Source organism: Python bivittatus, unplaced genomic scaffold (assembly GCF_059951505.1).
Source record: "Python bivittatus isolate LINGU-HERP-01145 unplaced genomic scaffold, Pbiv_v1 ctg000080_np1212, whole genome shotgun sequence".
Lineage (NCBI taxonomy): Eukaryota > Metazoa > Chordata > Lepidosauria > Squamata > Pythonidae > Python > Python bivittatus.
In genome coordinates, this window is record NW_028277035.1 from 66,180,103 (window position 1) to 66,191,842 (window position 11,740).

The 11,740-nt window shown below is 40.4% G+C and overlaps 1 long non-coding RNA gene across 2 annotated transcripts; it reads left to right on the forward strand.

Annotated features, from left to right (window-relative positions):
• Positions 1 to 882: 882 nt before the first annotated feature.
• On the forward strand, positions 883 to 11,296 carry LOC148216733 (uncharacterized). 2 transcript variants are annotated; one of them, XR_015795082.1, is made up of 3 exons: positions 883 to 937; positions 10,169 to 10,274; positions 10,701 to 11,296. It is a non-coding gene; the product is annotated as an uncharacterized LOC148216733 (long non-coding RNA). The 2 variants fall into 2 exon arrangements; XR_015795081.1 differs by lacking the exon at positions 883 to 937 and adding an exon at positions 1,458 to 1,830.
• Positions 11,297 to 11,740: the final 444 nt, after the last annotated feature.

The window sequence follows — 11,740 nt, forward strand, 5'->3', positions numbered from 1 at the left end:
CACCTGGTGGGACATTTCCTCAAACTTTTATGAGCTGCTGGTGCAACACTAATTTGACATCCCTCTCTGCAGATCACACCAACCCTGTCTCCCCTAACTCTGAGAACTATTAATCAGCAAGTAGGAAATCTTATAGAACCACCGTGTCATTTCACAAGAATCTTAGTCCACCGCAGAAGCCCATTCCTGGCATTTCCTGACAAAAACAATGCTTTGCGCTTTTCTCTTTCATTTGTCCCCATTTCACCTGCCAAATTTAAACAGTTCCCTTCGCGTTCTCTTGACAAGAAGGCGAACCAATCGGGATGTTTCAACATCACGGTTACTCCAGTGCCCATCCACTCACTCATGAACCAAATGAAGGCACATTTCAGTCTTCTTTTTTTTTTTAAGGTGACTTCTCCTGGTCACTTAGCACCAGACCTTTTTTAAAGGAGCTTTACTGCTACTGGAAATAGATAAATAAACAAACAACACGCAGCCTCGGCGCCGGCCTCCAAAGGCTGCCCGCATTTTCAAGCATGCCCCAGGGCCAAGCGAAGCAGACCGATGCAGGCATCCTCTTTCCTCCCACCCACCCACTCGCCGCCCTTCTTCTTGGTATCCTCCCCCCCCCCCGCCCCCGCTCAGCTTCGAAGCACTTTCACGCATGCCCTCGAGCGGTCCGTATTTGCCCCGGAGGGGCTCCGGCGCCCCCCTTACCTTCTTCCTGCATCCTCTGCAGACACAGGGTTAGATTCTTCCTCCAGCCCGGCATCCCGGCAAAGGGTCAACCTGCTAAACGCCGTGGAGAAGCGTAGGAGGGCTCTTCTCCCGGGGAAGGCTTAGCAGAGAGCCCCCCCCTTCTCTTCCCTCCCCCCCCCCACCTCGCCACGCCAGGAGTGCAGGGACAGAGCGGAGAAGCTAGGAAAGCGAGGCTGCCTCCGGAGCGAGACGGGTATTAATTGGCGGCTGCCGCGTGCCCCATCTGTGTTTTGGACCGGTAGGGAAGCAGGGGAGAGCCGGGGAGGGGGCTGGCCGATGTGGCGAGGAAGAAGGCGCGAAACCGGCAGACGGGGCTCGCTGCTGCGCGAGACGTGAGAATCTCCCAGTTTGTTGTCCAAAGTCTGTTCGCCTGCCCTGGAGGAGGTAGATTGCCACGGGAGCTGCAGCTCGCCGTGGGGTGGGTGGGCAGGAGGGGAGGGATCGTACTAAGTCGCCGCAGAAGCCAGGGGAGCTGCGGGGGGACAGGCGATTTGGCTTCCCTGCCTTCCCGACGAGCCTTCCGACGGAGCGGGCTTCCGACGCGCGGCGATCACGGCTGGGGGGAGGGGCGGGAGGCTCTCAGGACTCCATCGCGCGCCCTCCCTCCCCACGCCCGCCCGCGCGCCCCCGTTTGCATCCCGTGCCCTGCAGGAGCCGCGCGAGGTAGTACAATCCACCTCGCTTTGTTGCTATCTCGGAGCGGGTAGCAGCAGCCCAGGTCGTCTGACTGACCCGAAGGGCGTGGAGCCCGAGTCGCGAACGCCTTCCCTCCTCTGCACGTGCGTGGCTCTTTTGCCTCCCGGTGCAGGTAGGAGTGCGCTTTCCGTCTCCCCGCGTCTTTCTCTCTGTAATGTAAAAATAATGTTTAAAAGCTGCTGCGCAGCCAGCTCCCACAGAAGGGGGACTGCTGGTCCTTTGGGTTCCTCTGTAAGGAGCCTAAGGGCAATCGTGGCCTTCCTTCACCTGGAGAAAGGCTAAGAAGAATCCGAGGCTGTTCCCCTGAGATGTCTTCCCCAGCCTGCTGCCCTCCCGTTATTCCCAGCCGGTGTGGATGACCGTTTGTGGGTTAGCGCCTCACCACATCAGGTGAGGGAAAGCTGGGAGAAGTCATTAGGACATGCTTCTGCATTGGAGTAAGGCTGAGGGTAGAAGGAAGCAGCGTGTGCAGCTCCTATTCCCTGAGAGTTTCAAAAGATGACACAGCCCACACAGTCTAACAGCAAAACTCTTGATGCCTCAGACACAAGGAGAGAAAAACTCTTGTCTCGATCCACACTGCTGGTGCTGTTTTTCTCAGCCAGATCAAGAGAACAGCATTAATCAGTCTCTCCCATCTAGTGCACTGTGGAGGTGTTGAAACCCCTATCCTGCCCCCCCCCCCCATCCAGCACAGCCAACCCATTTGGAGGACAGTAAATCAGGGGAGACTGCAAGAAGGAAACAAAGTTGGAAAGAAACAGAAGTCTTGATCAGATATTCTTGGTGTGTGTGTGTGTGTGTGTGTTCTGTTCAACACACAGCCAGTACAGTAATTGTGGGATTTCAAGTTAAACCATTACAAAGTATTGAAAGGCATTCAGTCTAATCTGGAAGTAGGCAGGACTTCTGAAGCAACCAGCAGCAACTGAGTACGGTAGTCTGTACCATCCAGCTTCAGAGAGGACCTGCCCCACAGAAGTGGCACTGCATCATTTAGCTATTCACCTGCTGATTTCTATAGCACCCTTCATCAGGGAAGATTTCAGGCAGTTTTTAGAAAAATGCAATACTATAACATGAAATCCGAACATGAAAACTGATTTTTGTAAACAAAAACAACCCCCCCCCAAAAAAAACAATATACAGTAAATTGATGTTCCTTTGCTAGGTAGAAAGATAGCATCTTATCTAAGGATGGGCATCTTTTTTTTCAGAAGGGTACACCAGGGGCTGAACTCCAAGAGGTGGGTGGAATCAGGCCAGAGAAGTGGACAAGGGCATAAAAAGAAGAAAAAAATGTGATTCAGTTCAATTGGAAATGAAATGAAATGAAATGCAGTTCATATGGTTCTAACACAATTTGATGCAAAGACTCAGGGAACTATATTTAAGATTTTGGAGAGCTGGATGTGGCTCAAGAGCTTCTCGTTATACCTATTGTCCATAGAATCACGTGAAGCTACCTTATTGTGAACCAGACTAATGGCTCATTTAGCTCTGTATTGTTGACACTGATCGATAGCTGCTCTCTAAAGTTTTATATGGTCTTTCCAAGTCTTACCTGAAGTTACCAGAGACTGATCCTGGAATCTTCTGTATGTATAGCATGCCCTGTCTTTGAACTGTAACACTTCTCCAGAGTTTTTTATGACTTCCTAGGCACAGACAAATTTGACTTCCTGGTATATATCCTTAGTAAATTGTTTTAAGTGTTTTGTTTTTAAGGGAGATTTTGGGAATGCCTTTCTAAAAATCAGAACCATTAATATGAGTTGTCAGAGTATTCATTGTTCAAATTTCAGCTGTCCCTTCCAGGTTTTTAGAAGTGTAATTTTGCAACAGGAAGATGAATGCTTTTTTGTCTCTAGTACATAACCCGGTTCAATGCATCACATGAACATTAAGGATCATAAAATGCACAGCCTGCCTTTTCATAGGAGGCTTTTAATCATATTGCTACTGTTGGATACTTATCCACAATCTGCATCCGTATACAAGATTGTACACATAAATACACAACTATATCCAAATATGAATGATATATATACTCCCAAATGTTTACCTCCATTATTGTAATATCCAATCTGGATGTTTGGCCATGTTTTTCTTTAAAAAATGAAATAAAATGTCATCTGTTTTAACCTTATTATAATTTTAACCATCCTTAAGTTAACTTACTTTGTCATTCAATTAAAGCCAGAAAATCAGCAACCAATTTCTTACTTTTGATACCCTTTGCCCTTTTCATATGCAATCTATATTTATATTTATTGCTAAGAATATGCATTGAAAAAGGACTTTATCCTTACTGGGATTACATTTTTGAATATTACCTGGCAGTAATTTTTCCAATGCATTGAGTAATATAAAACCTTGCTCATTTTTCATCTAGTAAGCTTTAATATTTGAATATCCCTTCTCCACATGTAAAGTCCTTTTGTACCTTTCCATTGTGATTCTTGCCTGATATACCAACCATACTTTAAAACTGTCCAAGAAGTAAACCACCATCAATCCACATGGATTCCCAAATGAACATGTCCAAATATTGACCTCAGAATAACCTCTGAATCCCATTTTATCCTCCTGCTCTCACTATTAGAGATGATATGACTGGTAAGCAAGGAAAAGGCCTTCTTAGCACTTGTACCCTGTTTGAGATGTTCTTTCCCTTGCTTCATACTAAATCTTATGTACAATATTTTATGACTTTCTTACATCAATTCTTTTAATTTGTTTTTAGCTTTGGGCACAGCAGTCTATCATTTTGGACAGCTCCATTGTTAGATCCTTCATCATGACAGCAGGGCAGAAATCAGGGAAAAGCAGAGTTCTCACTCCCATTGCAAATCTGAAAAATCTCCCACCATACTGAGGTCATGTCTGAGACTAGGAAAATATTCAATCTTGAAGGCTGATCCACTCATACTAGACCTCTGATCTACCCATTCTCATGATGGAATTTCAAAATCTGAGATAGTGGTTGTGATAAATAATGCAGAAATTTCTGTGGGATCTGGGAGGAGAACCTGAAGTCAGATCTTCTCCTACAAGAAACCTCCCTCTGTGTGTGTGTGTGTGTGTGTGTGTGTGTGTGTGTGTGTCTCAATTCACTTTCAGAATGGATGTTTGGATGTTCTCCTGTATTTTGTACCTTTCAGATGTCTCTCAAGGGCCAGAGGAATACAATTATCATTCAACCTTTAGATTTGCTTAAAGCTCTTTTCATTTTTAGGGTTCTGCTGATTTAGTATTTGTTTTGTCCCCTTTTTATTGCTTTGATTACAAACTATACATGTTTTGGAGGTTTGGTTACCAAAGGATAGAATGGGATGGACAAACAAGCAATTAAATCAAGAGATACTTAAAATATACTTTGCCTTTAGATCAGGTAACCAGAAGCAGACTAATAAAGGTTGCTTTCAGACAGGTGATTTCTAATGCTAATAAATAATTGTTCTTTGCTAAGCTACATGCAGAATTGCAATTGCATTTTCATGCCATTGGAAACATGGTTTTCTTCTATCTCTATCAGCCTGTAACTCCCACAAGTCTGCCCATACAGCATTGCCAAAGGGAATTTGGAGGGCATCAGTTTGGTAAAAGCTGGGTATCCTGTGAAGAAAAATTGATATCTGAACAAAAAACTCCTCAGCTCTAAGTTCAGGCCCACCCTGATCATGTGGTCAAAGACAGACAAAGCTGACACCTTTGCTTACCCCAAAATACCTAGATTCAGAATAATTTATTTATTTTATTTATCTATTTATAACTCAGATTTATACGTCACCTACCTCACTATCAAGAATGAAAATGCTGCTGTTTCCTCACATGCCCTTCAGCATTGAAATCTGTACTGATTTTGTAATTTGTAGACTCACATATCACCTGTAAGACTCTGAACTGTATTTTAAAGAAAAAGTTCAGTTCAAATGGTTGATTAAGCAAATAAACATCATTCACCATAACTGGGAGCCTGAAGCAAATAGCTTGCCTGTAGGAAGAAGTGAAACACACGTCATTGGTTTTCATGACCCAAGCTGCAAAGAAAAAACATACAGTACACTGCAGTGGGAAGGTTAAAAGATCACAGATGCTTTCATCAAATGGATTAGGGAATGAGAATCTTCTAGCAGCTCTCCCTAAATTGGCATCTTTCAGGTAAATTGGGACTACAGTACCCAGAATTCCCATCCAGCACAGCTGAGGGTACCAGACAGAAAAAGGTTATGATCCACACATGTGATTGCCAAATAAGTCTCACAGATCTCAATGAGACTTCCTCCAAGGTATATCGGTGTAGGACTACGGCCAAAGTAGCCTTTACACCCCTTCATTTTGTATCCATTCTGATTAAACACAAACATATACATACCAAAAGTTACACAAGTAAGATTGCAGGACAGCTTTACAGTTTTCATTGTTTGGAGACTTGTTACAAAGTGTTAAGAATCAAAAATTACTGAATGAATTTCATATTATTCTATTACAGCCTCAATACTATAACAACAAAGATATTTACAATGTATGGCACACTATGTTTCATTTCCTGGGGGCAAAGTTTCTTAGCATAGACTGGAAGGTATTTCTGTGCTTTCCCAGACCCTTTATTAGTAGATTTCTATATCTCAATATGGCTCCATTTCCGTTATAGCAGTGATTATATGTTTGTGACAGATAATTTTGTGTGATTATGGTCAAACTCTCTCATATTCTTATCCCAGTAAAAGGCACCACACAGATTTGCCGAGTTTCATTACAACTATTCTTCTCTACCTTTCTCCCTTGGACAGTGTAACCTGTGATCTTGTTTGACTGCAGTAACGAAGGAGGGTTGAACTTGGTTCGTACTAGGATGGTACATCATCAGGGCATCTCAGAATTCTGGAAATATCCTGTAAGAAGACAATGGCAAATGTGTTCTATGCTATTGCCAATAAAATTACATGAATGCTCTCTGGTAGTCATCAGGATTGTGTTTGACTTAACTTTTAACATTTTGCAACTCTTGATCTTCACTGCTGTGATTATGCAGAAATAATTAGTGAAGGCATCACTCATCCAAACCAGAGAACCTGCAGTAGATCTCACCTCTCTTTTTTGTCTCTGAGTTGGCAACCAGGAGGAGTGAGTAATCTTCTATTATGAATACATCTCTAATTTAGATCCTATTCTAACCTTACTACAATTATGCCTCCTCATCTGACTAAGATTATAGATGATAGAGAGGGACAGAGTTTGAGAAGTATTGCTAAGTGAAAGAGAGAACTCTGGTGAGTTTGGCTGTGGTCCTCTTCCCCCCGGCATTCAAATGCTTAGGCAAGTTATTCATTGGTTAGCCTTTCTGTGAAAATGGGTCTTGTGCCTTGCTTTATCTATCATAGCAGCTACATTGTCAATAGGCCTCCATCATGTCTGCAAGTGGAAATAAATACATGGCAGCACTGCAGCTAGGCAAGATTAATTATTTCCTTTTGCAAGCCATAAGGTAGTATAGAGGACAAAGAGAAAAATGGCTCAAATATGAAACAAAAAAAAGCAGTGAAATGTTCCTTTTTTCTGATCTGCTATCAGAAAATCCACATTATAAACACAAGATATTTAAAAATGAGAGATTCATGCTAATGTTTGTTGTTTTATTTGGCTTCCTGCAGTACATCCAATAGAGTCACATTACAGGAATTTTTGTAGCTTTTGTCTCCCTGTATAGGTCCAACAGAATTATATAATTGTATTCAATTTTAAAGTTATTAAACCATTTACTACATTCAGTTAAGGTAATCCTCGACTTACAACCACAATTGGGACTGGAATATCCATTGCTAAGTTGTGTGGTCATTAAGTGAGCAGCACTCAATTTAATGACCTTTTTTGCCACAGTCATTAAGCAAATCACATGGTCATGAAGCGAATCAGACTTCCCCATTAACTTTACTTGTCGGAAGCCCCTGGGAAGGTTGCAAATGGTGATCACAATCATGACTCAGGATGCTGCAACCATTGTAAATACATGCTAGTTGCCAACCAGCTGAATTCTGGTCATGTGACCACGGGAACACTGTGATGGTCATAAGTGCAAGGACCAGTCATAAGTCACTTTTTTCAATGCCATCGTAACTTCAAATGGTCATTAAAGGAATGGACATAAGTCGAGGACTACCAGTATAATTAATGTAAGGTCCTCCTTTTTCATAAGATTTTTGTATGCTAAGGCAACTTCAGATGTTATGCATAACTATTGCATAACTATAGTCAACTATTAATTTTTACCATCTCTTTAGGTTACACATTGGAATTCCAGTGATTAAATTTCTTGTATCATGAGAATTCTGAGATAACCCATTAGAAGGGAAATATTTAATGTTCAGTTTCCTTCTTGTCATTAATGACAAACGTTGTGGTAATATAAAAATGTTAAATAATACTAAATGATAAAGTGAAAACTTTATAACATTTAATATCATACTGCTTTGTGGATTTGTGTGGTGGATTTGCATGGGCATGCAGTGTTTTGTCCAAAATACTTCATGCATTATAGTTGTAATGAATAATTAATCATTCTTACTTTATGTGTTCAACTTCCCATTTCTCTTTATGTTAAAAAAGCAAGGCTAATAAAACAAGAGTAGAATAAAAGCAAGCAGTAAAGAGAATGTGCTCTCCATTAAAAGGAGCAAGAAAGAAAAAGGCATCTGAATGGTTTGGCAAGCATTGAAAGGTACTAATTGATCAAGTTAAATATACTTCCTGGTAAAAGCCCCAATTCTTGTAGCTGCTGGCAGAACTATAGTCAATGGGTGATGGGAGACATCAAGCAAATCATAGATGTTGAAGAAAGCACATATGGCAGGCAGTGTACAATTCAGATATATGGGAAAGAAGGTCTTTAGTGTACCAATCCTGATTTCAAAGGAATAGGCAACTTTAACTGATGCCAGAAACAAACTGAGGAGAAGTGCAGATTGAACCATCCTGGCATCTCATAGTTTTGGCTGACCTATCTCAGCATTTTTCATCAGTTGAAGTTTTCTGATGTTTCTTAAGGGCAGACAATTATGTAATACATTAAACATGAGCAGGCTGCAGCTACTCAGTACAAGTCACTAGAATGACCTGGTTTGCATCTCCTTGGGAATGGTACTGCTAAGGTTAAGCCAAAGTATTTAGTAAAGGTCATTACTAAGACCTCGCCACCACTCTAAAACGACACTGAATCTAGAGACAAACTGGATTTCCAACTTCATAAACAGTGCGGTCAGCTTACATGAAAAGTAAGCTGTATGTTGAACACCACAACAACAGATCTTCCGGGGAATAAGATTTCCATCTTGTTTACACAAAGTTCCAGGTTGTTGCATGTAATCATTTACCATTACTAGTTATTAATCCAGGTTTCCAATGCTTTCCTAGAATTTCATAAAAATGAGTAATCTGTTGGGTATCACCAGTGACCTAACACATTAGCCTTCCTTGATTTTCAAGTATGTGCTACACACAGGATACAAAGGGTAACTGTGCAACGCTCCATAAACAAGTAACTATGAAAGAAGAGAAATAATCGATCAAGACCAGTTTTGGACTCCACTGCCCTCAAAACAATCAAAAGCATCTAAGAACACACTCCTCAAATATTGAGTGCATTATCTACTTCTGGGATTCCCATTTGCATCTGTTTGAAGATGTAAAAACTGAGAGTTGGACTAGATAGACGAGGTCAGATCTAGCAGATCAATACAGTTATCTTATCTTATAAATCTTTGAGACAGACCAAGACACCAAGTTCAGTTACCCAGAGTAACACTGACATGCAGGGAATACAAAGGGATACAACTTTCTTTGTGCACCTACATGTATAAATTATTTGTTAGGCAGAAAATTAACACAATTTCTATCCCTAAATTGGCCAGAAGCCAGAAACAACAACTGCCTTCTGGATCACTTTTCCCTTCTTTTTGACATATCTGGACAAATGCAACATGCTCTAAGATGGTATATATTCCATCTTGCTTCTACTTTTGCTAAGCATTCTAGCTTTTCTAACAAGAGTGTTTTCAAGTTTCATTGTGGCTGATACACATCCCTTTCTGATTTGCTGATTGAAACTTAAGTTCATAATTAAATATACTGGCACAAACTGACCATGCAAAGTATCATCTTACAAAGTCCCCTGTTCCAAATCATCAGCAAAGAAATCACCACTCACGGGGTTTAAACAAATGCTTCATGCTATTAACATTCATTCTGTTGTCATTGTATAACATAGGAGATAACAGCTGTTCCTCTATTCATTTTGATTGGATCAGATCTTAGCTGTTGGCATCTCAGTCATGGAATGCCATCACAATATTTTCCACAACTAATTTAGCTCAGATGTATTGAACCATATACAGTAAGTTCCTTTATAAGATCACCGCATAATTTTACTGCCTTTGGGACTGTTTGAGATAGGTTATGTTAAATGTGCAAATCTGCAGTTCTATGATTTTTTTTAAAAATCCATTGAAAATTGATCCCAGTGGGGAAGTCTTTTGAGAGCTAAAGAAAATCAGCCAAGTTTGTTTATCTGCCCCCAACAGCTTCAGCCTGTCCAATAGGATATTGGAAGTGATAGTTTTGCAACATCTGAAGGAAGATAGATTTCCCTGCTGTAATGCATCTCTGTTTCTGTAAAAGTGTAGATATTTTTAGTGGTTCATTAAATCACACTGACATTTCTTGTTTGTAGTGATATTTGAGAATGATCTGGATCCTCAGCATGGAAAAGCATGCGTGAAGAATGGGATGAACAACTCCTTCCATATCAAATGGAATACATGCTGCAGCCTAACAAAGTAAATACTGAATGGCAAGTAGTTGTGTTCTGTACTTATTCTTAGCATGTAAACAATACCTTGTGCTTACTAATTGCAAAACTATTATTGGTAATCAAATATCTGCTTTTTCTCACTCTTGGTCCAGCTTAGAGTAAGAGATTCACAATATTTTGAAACAGGTTTGTGACATATATAAGGCAACAGATCTAAAAGCAAGAATACAATTATTTTTGTTTTATTTATATCCATTTTTAAAGTTTTTGATTGGAAGTCATTAAAAAACTATTTCTTTTCAAGTGTGGAGAACCATTGCTCAATTTTGTGTGATGATTCTTACACCAATAATTATTTACAATGGTCAACATCATTTTCACCCCAAATCTCCTAATACTTCAAACAAGAACACAAAGATTTGATTACTTTTTTTTTCAATTATCATTTTAGGGTTCCATTGATGCCATTGGGAATGTCAGAGATGCCACAACAGCTGCAAGCTCTTCCAGTGCTTGAAGTGCTCTTCCTGTGCATTCCCAGCTCTGACCCCTCTGATGTGGAACAAAGAAAAAAATGTTTGGTCCTGATCCCTGGATCAGTTAGATGAAATATTTCAAGCCTCCCAACTTTAGAAAGAATGACTTTAAAGAAAAGGTCTAACTTGTTTATTCCCCATCTGTATTACAATAGTTTTATATTTTTGAAACAGGAATAGACAACATGTATTGGGCCAAATGCCACCCTTTGTCCTTGAGTGTCATGCTGAAAAGATAGGCAGGACCAAGACAAAAGAAAAGAAAAAAAGATGAGGCTAAATTAAATTAAAATAATTAAACAAATATGTCATTCTTCATGAATTGAAAACTTTTCCCTTCTTCTGTTGACATTTATAATCCATTGGCATATTTTGGAGAGACTTTGGGAGCAACACTCAAAGTTTGAATGTGGGCTTTGAGGGCTATAGGTTGTGCACCCTAGTTGGACTGAGATCGTTTTTCCCCTAGTAACTTAACAGTTTCTTCTGGAGTCATCCAACCATGTAATGCCAAAATAATAAGAAAGGCTTCATCTCAATTCATTTATGGCTGGGTGACACTATAAAAATGCTATGAGTGAGTATTTGGGAAATGTTCTGACTCTTTCATGTAGGAAGAGTATTAAAAATGTGATTGCTACCCCTGAAGACAGTCTCATGGTATCATCATTTTCCACCTCAACTTCCTGCACATGTAGGGCCTCTATGAAACTGTTTCTTCAGATGAAAGGTGAGTGTTTGAATGGCTTGCTCAGGCCACAATTAATCTCTCCACTGTCCTCTTTAAAAGTGTAAGTTTCTTTTCTCCAGGCTTAACTATTCAAATGTGAGTCTCTTGCAAGCAGTCAGAAGTGAGAAAACTCTGGACCAATTTGACTATACAATTTATTAGTATAAATCAGTCCTTTCTAGTTTAATCATGTGTTTTCTAAGGACTTTCATGAATTGTTTTTGC